The following is an 8,864-nucleotide window of genomic DNA, read 5'->3' as shown; positions in this document are numbered from 1 at the left end:
CGTGTGTGCGTGTGTGTGTGTGTGCGTGTGTGTGTGTGTGTGTGTGTGTGTGTGTGTGCCCCTGGAGCTGGAGTAACAGGTGGCTGTGAGCCACTTGATATGTGTGCTGGGAACCCAGCCCAGGGCCTCTGCAAGAACAATTGCTTTTAACTGCTAAGCTATTTCTTCAGCACACTATTATTTTATTTTATTTTATTTTTACAACCTGGAAATGCAGGTTTTTCAAGAGTGGCTCTCCACTCTTGAATGTTAGAATGTATCCAATTTAATAAAAACAACAGTAACCTGGTGCAAGTCACAGAAGTCAGGAGGTGGCCTGTGGCCTGGGAGGTGCACCTTTACAGAGAATTGTTGTCAGTTTGATTCTCAGACTTGCAGAATTCATGATGCAGCGTTGGGAAAATGAGAAGGAGTAACAAGATCTGGGAGGTGAAATGAAGAAGGAAGGACCCAGCCAGTCACTGTAAGATGTCATTGATAACAGTGAGCCAAGGCGGTGGGGGCCCTGAGTGTGGGTGGGGTGGTAAAAGGAGAAGTGTTACAGGCACTGGACAGCCCACGGCTGGGGTGGGGCAGTGGTGAGGGGCCTTCTTGCAGTGGAGGAGAATAGAGAAAGAGAAAAGGTGTGGCTCAGGACAGCTGAGAAATGGATTCCCTTTAATGCTCACCTGTGGGGAGCCGCAGCTGCCACCCTACATATATATTGAGCACCTGGTCTCCGGCCAGAGCAGAGAGCATTGATAAACAAGCCCTTGGAAAAGCTGAGTGCCTCCAGTTTATGATGCAAGCTGGCATGATTTCTCGTAGCCTATTGTGCTTTGCCACGTAGCCGATGCTGACTGGGACCAGGGAAAGTATTTAACCCACAAGGGCTGGGGTCTGGATATAATTAGGGGTAAGTATGTAAGGATAGATGTAAGATGTAAGAATTAGGAGTAAGTATGTAGAAGAATTAGGAGTAAGTATATAGAGAATTAGGAGTAAGTATATAGAGAATTAGGAGTAAGTATGTAGGAGATAGAAGTAAGATGTATGTAAGAATAGGAATAGAAGTAAAATGTATGTAAGAATAGGAATAGAAGTAAGTAGGAAATAGAAGTAAGTAAGATGTAACTAGTAAGATATAAGTAGTAAGATGTAAGTAGTAAGATGTAAAGATGTAAGTAGTAAAATAGAAGAAGTAAGATAGAAATAAGTAAGATATAAGAAGCAAGATTACAAGGTTCCTAATTAAACTGTTTGGAGAAGAGCTCATTGTTTGCCTCCTTATTTCCGCTGGACGGAAAGGCGGCCGACACTCACCAGAGGAATTAAGGATTAGGGCTTTTCAAAGACAGTTTCCGGGCTCTGGAGAGATGGCTCAGTGGTTAAGCCTGCTTGCTACTCTTCTAGGGGAACCTAGCACAGTTCCAAGAACCTGTGATAACTCACAACTACACGTAACTCTAGTACCAAGGAATCTGGCTTCCAAGGGTGCGACACTCACTCCCATGGATAGATAAATAACAATAAAAATCTTTAAAAGTATTTTTTGCTTAGGAGGCTGAGGCAGGAGGATTGCCATGAGGCCAGATTGGACTACAGTGTGAGACCCTGTCGTGGTGAATAAATAAAAATTTTGGAAGATGCAAAATTGGACTTTTAAAATGTGGTTGGAGGGGCTGAAGAGATGGCTTAGCCGTTAAGAGAACTGGCTAGCCTTCTGGTCCAGCTCCCACATGGCATCTCATAACTGTCTGTAACTCTAGTCTCAGAGGATCTGACACCCTCTTCTGTTGTCAACAGGCAATGTATGCACAGGGTGTGTAGGCACAGAGGCAGGCAAAATACACATATACATAAAGTAAATAAAATGAAACCGTGATTCCATATGGACCCTGCAGCACTTGGGGTCCTGGGGGTTCCTGAGAACAGGATTCTCAGTAAGGGGCTCTCAAAACAGCTAGAGAGTCCATGAAGGGGAATCAGGGACTGGAGGATCTTGGGTACATGAGAGAAGTATAGGGGAGGCTCGGGGAGGCTCAGAAAGTGAACAGGAGCCAGGAGGACAGAGAAGACCACAACCCAAGCGGGTCGCTCAACCTGAACATTCTGTTAAATCTTATCACTACACAATGCACACTGAAACTCTGGCTTGGCTTTCCTTGCTGCTACTTCACTGGATGGAGAAAACAACCTGCAGCCGAAGAGCCAACGCTGTGCAACATTGTCCTCACTTTGTATCAAGGCTCGAAGCCCTGTGTGGGACGCTTCTAAGGATGACCTTAGGTCACATGCCTATTCCCTCACTGTGAAGAATCTGGGGAACAAGTGTCTGCTATTTTTAGCTTCCTTGGGAGGTAGTAAAGTCTACCTCTTGCCAAAAGTCTTGAGCTAGGGACTTCTTCCAACAGTAGGTTGTTTGTATTGTCCAGCGCTGTGTGGCTGCGCAGCTACCATAGAACCTCGGGAGAGATAAGGCCCAGAGATAAGGATGGCAGGCAAAGGCCAGCGTCAGTCAGAGTAGAGTAAGACTCGCTATTGCGGACAACAACAAATGACTCTAAAAGGCCAGGGGCTTACATCAACTGAGATGTATTTCAGGTCATGTCATTTGCAGGTTTTGAGTATTGACTTCACTCTGGCTGCTTAGAAGCCTCCAGAATATTCCTGATCTCATAACAGTAAAAACAGAAAGGGAAAGAGAACCAGCCACTCTAAGTCACACTCCTTTTTGGAAGTGTCTGCTTGGAAGTGGTGAACATAACTTACTGGTGTTCTACTGCTCAAAATAAACCACATGGCCAATATGATTTCTGAGTCACCAGGAAACATCATACCAAGAGACCATCTGTATTTTGAGTAATAATAAGAGCAGGGCAATTATTGTATTTGATGCATGTGTGTGTGTGCGTGTGTGTGTGTGTGTGTGTGTGTGTGCGCGCGTGTGTGCATGTGTGCTTTGAAACATGTCTCACGAAACTCAGGCTGATCTCAACTTGAACTCATTATGTAGCTGAGGCTTGAATGCCTGATTCTCATTCTTACCTCTCCAAGATCTGGGATTACAGACAAGTACCAGCATGCCCAGTAGAATGAGTTTACTTTGTGTAGACTCTACTAGAACACAGTCAGCATCAAGGAGAGAAGGAGGGTATGCTGGGCAGTGAGACTGAGGGAGTCAGAGGCAAGAGAAGGACCAGTTAAAGTTAAAGCAGCTGTCACCTTGTGTTCAGGAGAATAATCCCAATTGTTAGTCTATGGGCAATGAGGCATCACTCGGGCATTTAGAATGGGTCATAGGGCTATTTGTGCTTTAGGCAGATCCCTCTGGTGGAAGGATGGTCTTGAAGGTTATTTGTGGAAAGCTGTGTGTTTACTTGAGTGAGAATGACTCCAACAAGCGAGGAGAGGCAGTAGGGGCGGGGTGGGGAAAGGGAGGAGGACTGGAGTAAGTAATCAGACAGGCTGCATGAGAAGGATGGCTAGAGGCTGCTCCAGAGCAGCCAGCCTCAGCCATTTAATTTCCGTCACCCTCCCATCTAGTGACAGAACTGAATGTCAGCCGCACCCAGTATAGCATTCTACAGTCCAAGATCTCCAGCTCCCCCAAGATGTGTGCACAAAAGAAGGCCAAAGGTCTCCGAGAAAATCAGGACAGGCAAATAGCCTGACTGCATCTTCATGTTCAGTGACAGAAATCAGAAATGAAAGCTCGCGCTCAGGTGACAAGCTAGCCTGGCTTGTCCTCTCACCCTGCCCCCATGCCCTATTTCTTCTTACCTCATCTGTGGATGTGCAGTGATGCTGACACAAGAAAGGCTGAGTGAGGCAAGTGTGAATTATAGCAAGCTCTTCCCAGAGCACTTTGCTCCAAGAGTACTGCAGTCCTCAAAGACGTAGGTGGCACCATATCCAGGATCCAAGTAAGTATTTCTCGATATGGAAAAATATGTGTCTTAGTCAGGGTTTTACTGCTGGGAACAGGCACCATGACCAAGGCAACTCTTATAAGGACAACATTTAACTGGGACTGGCTTATAGGTTCAGAGATTTAGTCCAGTATTATCAAGGTGGGAACATGGCAGTATCTAGGCAGGCATGGTATAGGAGGAGCTGACAGTTCTGCGTCTTCGTCTGCAGGCCTCTAAGAGAAGACTCACTTCCAGACAGCTAGGATTAGGATATTAATGCCCACACCCACAGTGGCATACCTACTCCAACAAGGCCACATCTCCTAATAGTGTCACTCCCTGGGCCAAGAATATACAAACCATCACATATGTGTTTACCCCAGCAAAACCCACAGTATTAAACAACAGGAAATAACATCCATGTTAAAAAAAAATCCATACCTTATTAAGTTGGGACACACCTATGCTTTCTTTAATGCTCTAATAAAATGGAATGAGAGAATTCTATTATTGTTAAGGAGAAGCAGAACATAAAGGTATATGCTGTCATAAAGACAAATTTTATTTCATGAAAGTACAGAAGAAACTGTAGTGCCATAGCCCCAGCTATGGTGGGATATGTTTGTAATCCCAGCCCACTGGAAGCTAAAGCAAGGGGATCAAGAATGTGGGGTCTGCCTAGGTTACATTGCAAGCATCTTTCTCTCAAAAACAAAAGCATGGAATAAATGGGAAGCAATCATATCAAAGAGCTATGATATTAGGGGTGATTTCTGTTTATTCTAATAAAGATTATATGTATAGGTGTTTTGCCTGCATGGATGCCTGTATACCACGGGCATGCAGTGCCCGAGGAGGCCAGAAGAGGGCGTCAGATGGCCGGAAATTGGAGTGACAACCGATTTTGCTGGTCCTCTGCAGAATGCTAGTGCTCTTGACTGCTGAGTCACTTCTCCACTTTTTAACAAATTCATGTAATATTTTTTTTTTCAGGATGTGAAGGGAGGGTCACTCCCACCGTATCCACCTCCACTTTTTAGATCAACCCTAAGATGATAAAGTAAGGTTCTTGACAGTGCAAGAACAGTTAACCAGTATAATTCATTAGGACTTCTGGGCTAGTTCCCTCAACGAACTACAGCATCAACCCAGTAATGCCAGAACGAAGGCTTCAGACTTTAAATCCAGTTCCTGGGCCCTCCAAGGAGTTAACAAAAAGACGCCAAGCATGAGCTGAGGAAGGCGATTATTAACTATGGAAATCAGATTCTTAAGAACTGGTTATCATTACCCAAAATACATGAAAGGGACAGGGGGAAGTACTGTGCTAAAACCTGCCAACTGCACCAGTGATCAGCAAGACTTTTGGTTAGCTTCTCTTAGTCACAGGTACTATAGAAAGAGTTTTCAAGAAATGTTCTATGTGCTCAGCAATGAAAGGGGAGGAAGCCAAATGATAAGAGATCGCCTGGGATCAGGGACATACAGAACTGGGGCTGGCAGGTTAGGCAGGTCTGGGCCTGAGAGAGTAACCTGAGTCTGTGACTTGGTGGCATCTGCCAAGAAGGTGGCTCATGAAAAAAAAAGGGAGGGGGTAGTTCATTTGACCTAGATACTGGTTGTGGAAAACAAGTCTATATAGAAATAAACATAAAAAAGAGGGTGGGAGACAAGCTACTCAGTGTTGTAGAAGGGCGTACAGATGAAGAGAGGGGCCAGGACTGCCATTACAGACTTGCCATGAAATCACGGTTTATGAATTTAACAGCATGGAAGTTGGCTATGTATAGATATGGTATGGATGGGCTTAGGGGTCTATTTGGCAAGAGTGCCTGGAAACATTGGCACCTTAGTAATAGAGAGCGTGCCTCACACCAGTTTGGTTATCTAAAGTAATTGACTGGAAGGAATCGGAGCTCACTGGAGAAGTTTCCAATTCCAGGTTTCAGAGGAAGACCCAAGATAAGATAAACATCATTTTGCAACTGAGAATAGGGAAGGTCTCTGGTATACTCGGGACATGTTAAAGAGGGGCCCACTTGCCAAATTTGGGACAACATTAGCACCAAAAGAAATATTAGTAGTGGATTCTAAGCCAAAGAGTAAAATGGAATATTACATTTTGGCATAAAGAAGTGAATAAATGCATAAATGAGCGTCCGTATTATAGTAGCATGCCAACTAGGTAAGGCAGAAGAAACAACAAAGTCAGGGGCAGCAGCTGCTAACAGTTGCTCAAAGTTTCACTAGAGAAAGGATGAATGTGTGGTCCCAACACGTATCCCAGCAAAGCACTGGGTTTTGGTTTGTGTTTTGTTTGTTTTATCTAGTAGCCAGAAACATTACTTACTCACTTAGCAATGGAGAAACAAAATAGTTGACCATTAAAGAGACAAGTTGATGCTGCGTGCCTCCTGATTTTGTACTGAGAAAAGAAAAATGATTGAGGGATGGAGGGAATATAGATGATTGATGAATGGATGATGGATGGATGGGCAGACAGACAGACAGACAAACAGAATGTTAAAGTGCCATTAAGCAGTGAATAGGATTCCTAGATGAAGAGTATATAATTTCTTTAGGCTCGTGTTGTATAATTTTAAATTTTCTCCCCAAAATTTAAAAAAAAAACACCACCATATCTTAAAATATAATTCTTAGAAAAACACCATTGGTACAGTATGAGTGAGTAAATTGGCTAGGAGAGACAGGAAGTATTTGAGGTGTGAGATGCAAGATACGAGATGTGAAGTGCGATCTCGGCCACCACCAGGATACGGCTCACAATCCTGATGACATTATGGCAGCTAGTGCCCACACAGTCCAAAGTAAAAAGACAATGATGTTAGTAACAGAAAGACAATGCGGTAACCTCGCCAAAAGCTGGGAAGCGCCACCTAGTGGCAAGGAGACTTTACTATGGAAATCAAACTGCGAGGCCAGTTTGGGCTCCCACCAGCAGGGCGTCAGAATCCCCAGGGTTACTCTATCTTCAGCTAGCTTGATAAAATCAAATTTACCAAGCATTATCATCTTAATAATTAGTGAGGAGGTTTTGGTTTTTTGTTTTGTTTTGTTTTGTTTTTCTGAGAGGCTTTTGGATTTAGTTTTTTTTTTTTTTGTTTTTTTGTTTTTTAGGCAAGACTACTTTGCAAGGTTGGGTGGTGGTGGCATCTGCCTTTAATCCCAACACTTGAACTCAGAGACCCACCTGCCTCTGCCTCTCAAGTACCAAGGTTAAAGCACCAGCAGGGCTCAGCTGCAACAAGTGTTCTTAACCACCAAGCCATTCTTCTATCTCTCTCAAAATTGTATTTATTTAGAGAAAAACATTCTGAAGCAAAGATGGAAAAGTGTAAATAAAGTAGAATAAAGTAGAAAAGACCAGGTATTAGACATCGATTCATTTAGTGAGTTATTGAAAGCACTGCTGTATTGCATAGTTATCAAGCATGACTTCCCTTGCTACCTGGAACAGAAAGACCTGGAGCCAAAACAATGGGTCATTTCCTTTAACAACCTGCTGACTGCCACAGAGGCTTCTATAGGATCTTAACTGTTCCCTCCACCTTGTGGGTTTAGAGCCCTGGTTCTCAGGTTTCCTAATGCAGCCACTCTTTAACACAGTTCTTCGTGTTGTGGTGACCCCCCCAGCCATAAAATTATCATTGCTACTTCACAGATGTAATTTTTACCACTGTCATGAATTGCAATGTAAATATCTGATATGTGACCTCTGTGAAACAGTTGTTGTCCCTAAAGGGGTCATGTCATGATCTACAGGTTGAGAACCACTGTTTTAAAGTATAAAATGAGAATACAAACTGGACCCGATACTGAGGCCTTTCAGGAACAATTCTTACTTCAGTCCATCCATGGCATCTCTTCTCTTCCACTCCCCTCTGTGTCAGAGTGCTTACTCCAGAAAGGTAAATATTATTTAAAGAGATGGTAGGACTGGAGGGATGGTCCAGTGGTTAGGATCATTTGCTGTTCTTTTAGAGAACCTCGAGTGGTTCAATTCCCAGCACCCACATGGTGGCTCACAACTGTGCTCCTCCAGTTCTTCGAATCCAATGCTTTCACCTGACCTCTGTAGACATGGCACACGCCTGGTGCACAGACATACTCGCAGGCAAAATACTCATAAATGTGAAATAATAAAAAATTAAAAACTGATATGGTAAAGAGAGGTGTGCTGGTGCATGCCTTTAATCCTACCACTTGGGAGGCAGAGAGAGCTCTGTGAATTCCAATTCACAGGGCTGTGTAGTGGGACCCTAATGGAAAGAGAGAGAGAGAGAGAGAGAGAGAGAGAGAGAGAGAGAAAGAGAGAGAGGAATTTTGAGGTGGTAGTAGGCCAATGCTTGAGATATTTTCCATAGATTTGAAATGTTTGATAATTTAAAAAATTAGCTTATTAATAAAAAACATTCAAATTACTAGAAGTATTGCTGTTTGCTATGGTGCTGGCATTGAACCCAGGGCCTCATGCATATCATCTAAGCACTGTGGCATGGGGCTAAATCCCCACTCATGTAACAATTGACCGAGCCACTTATATTTGTGATGATATAAAGATGTTCATCAGATTTATCATATGCATTTGCATCCTAATCTGGGCCCCAGGTCCTTTGTGTTTCGTGTTGCAGGATTCGAACAGATAGTTTAAATCCACAGTCCCCAAAAGCACGTGGTCAAAGACAAAGCCTTTGTGCAAGTTAAACAACAACAACAACAACAACAATGCCTTACTGACCTGTGTAAGAGTAGAGAAATCTTGGGAAGTCCTTTCAAATCACCCTGTCACTGAGCACTGAGGGATGGAGAGGGTGGGCACCCAACCGAGACAATCCTGGAACAAGCGTTCCTTGATCTGAATTGGAGTTTACTGGCACATCAGAAAGTTATCCTAGGGACTGAACTAACTCTATCGATGAAACCTGAGCCTCACAGACTGCCCCTGTGTGT

Source organism: Mastomys coucha, unplaced genomic scaffold, assembly GCF_008632895.1.
Source record: "Mastomys coucha isolate ucsf_1 unplaced genomic scaffold, UCSF_Mcou_1 pScaffold22, whole genome shotgun sequence".
NCBI lineage: Eukaryota > Metazoa > Chordata > Mammalia > Rodentia > Muridae > Mastomys > Mastomys coucha.
This window is presented reverse-complemented; position numbering follows the sequence as displayed.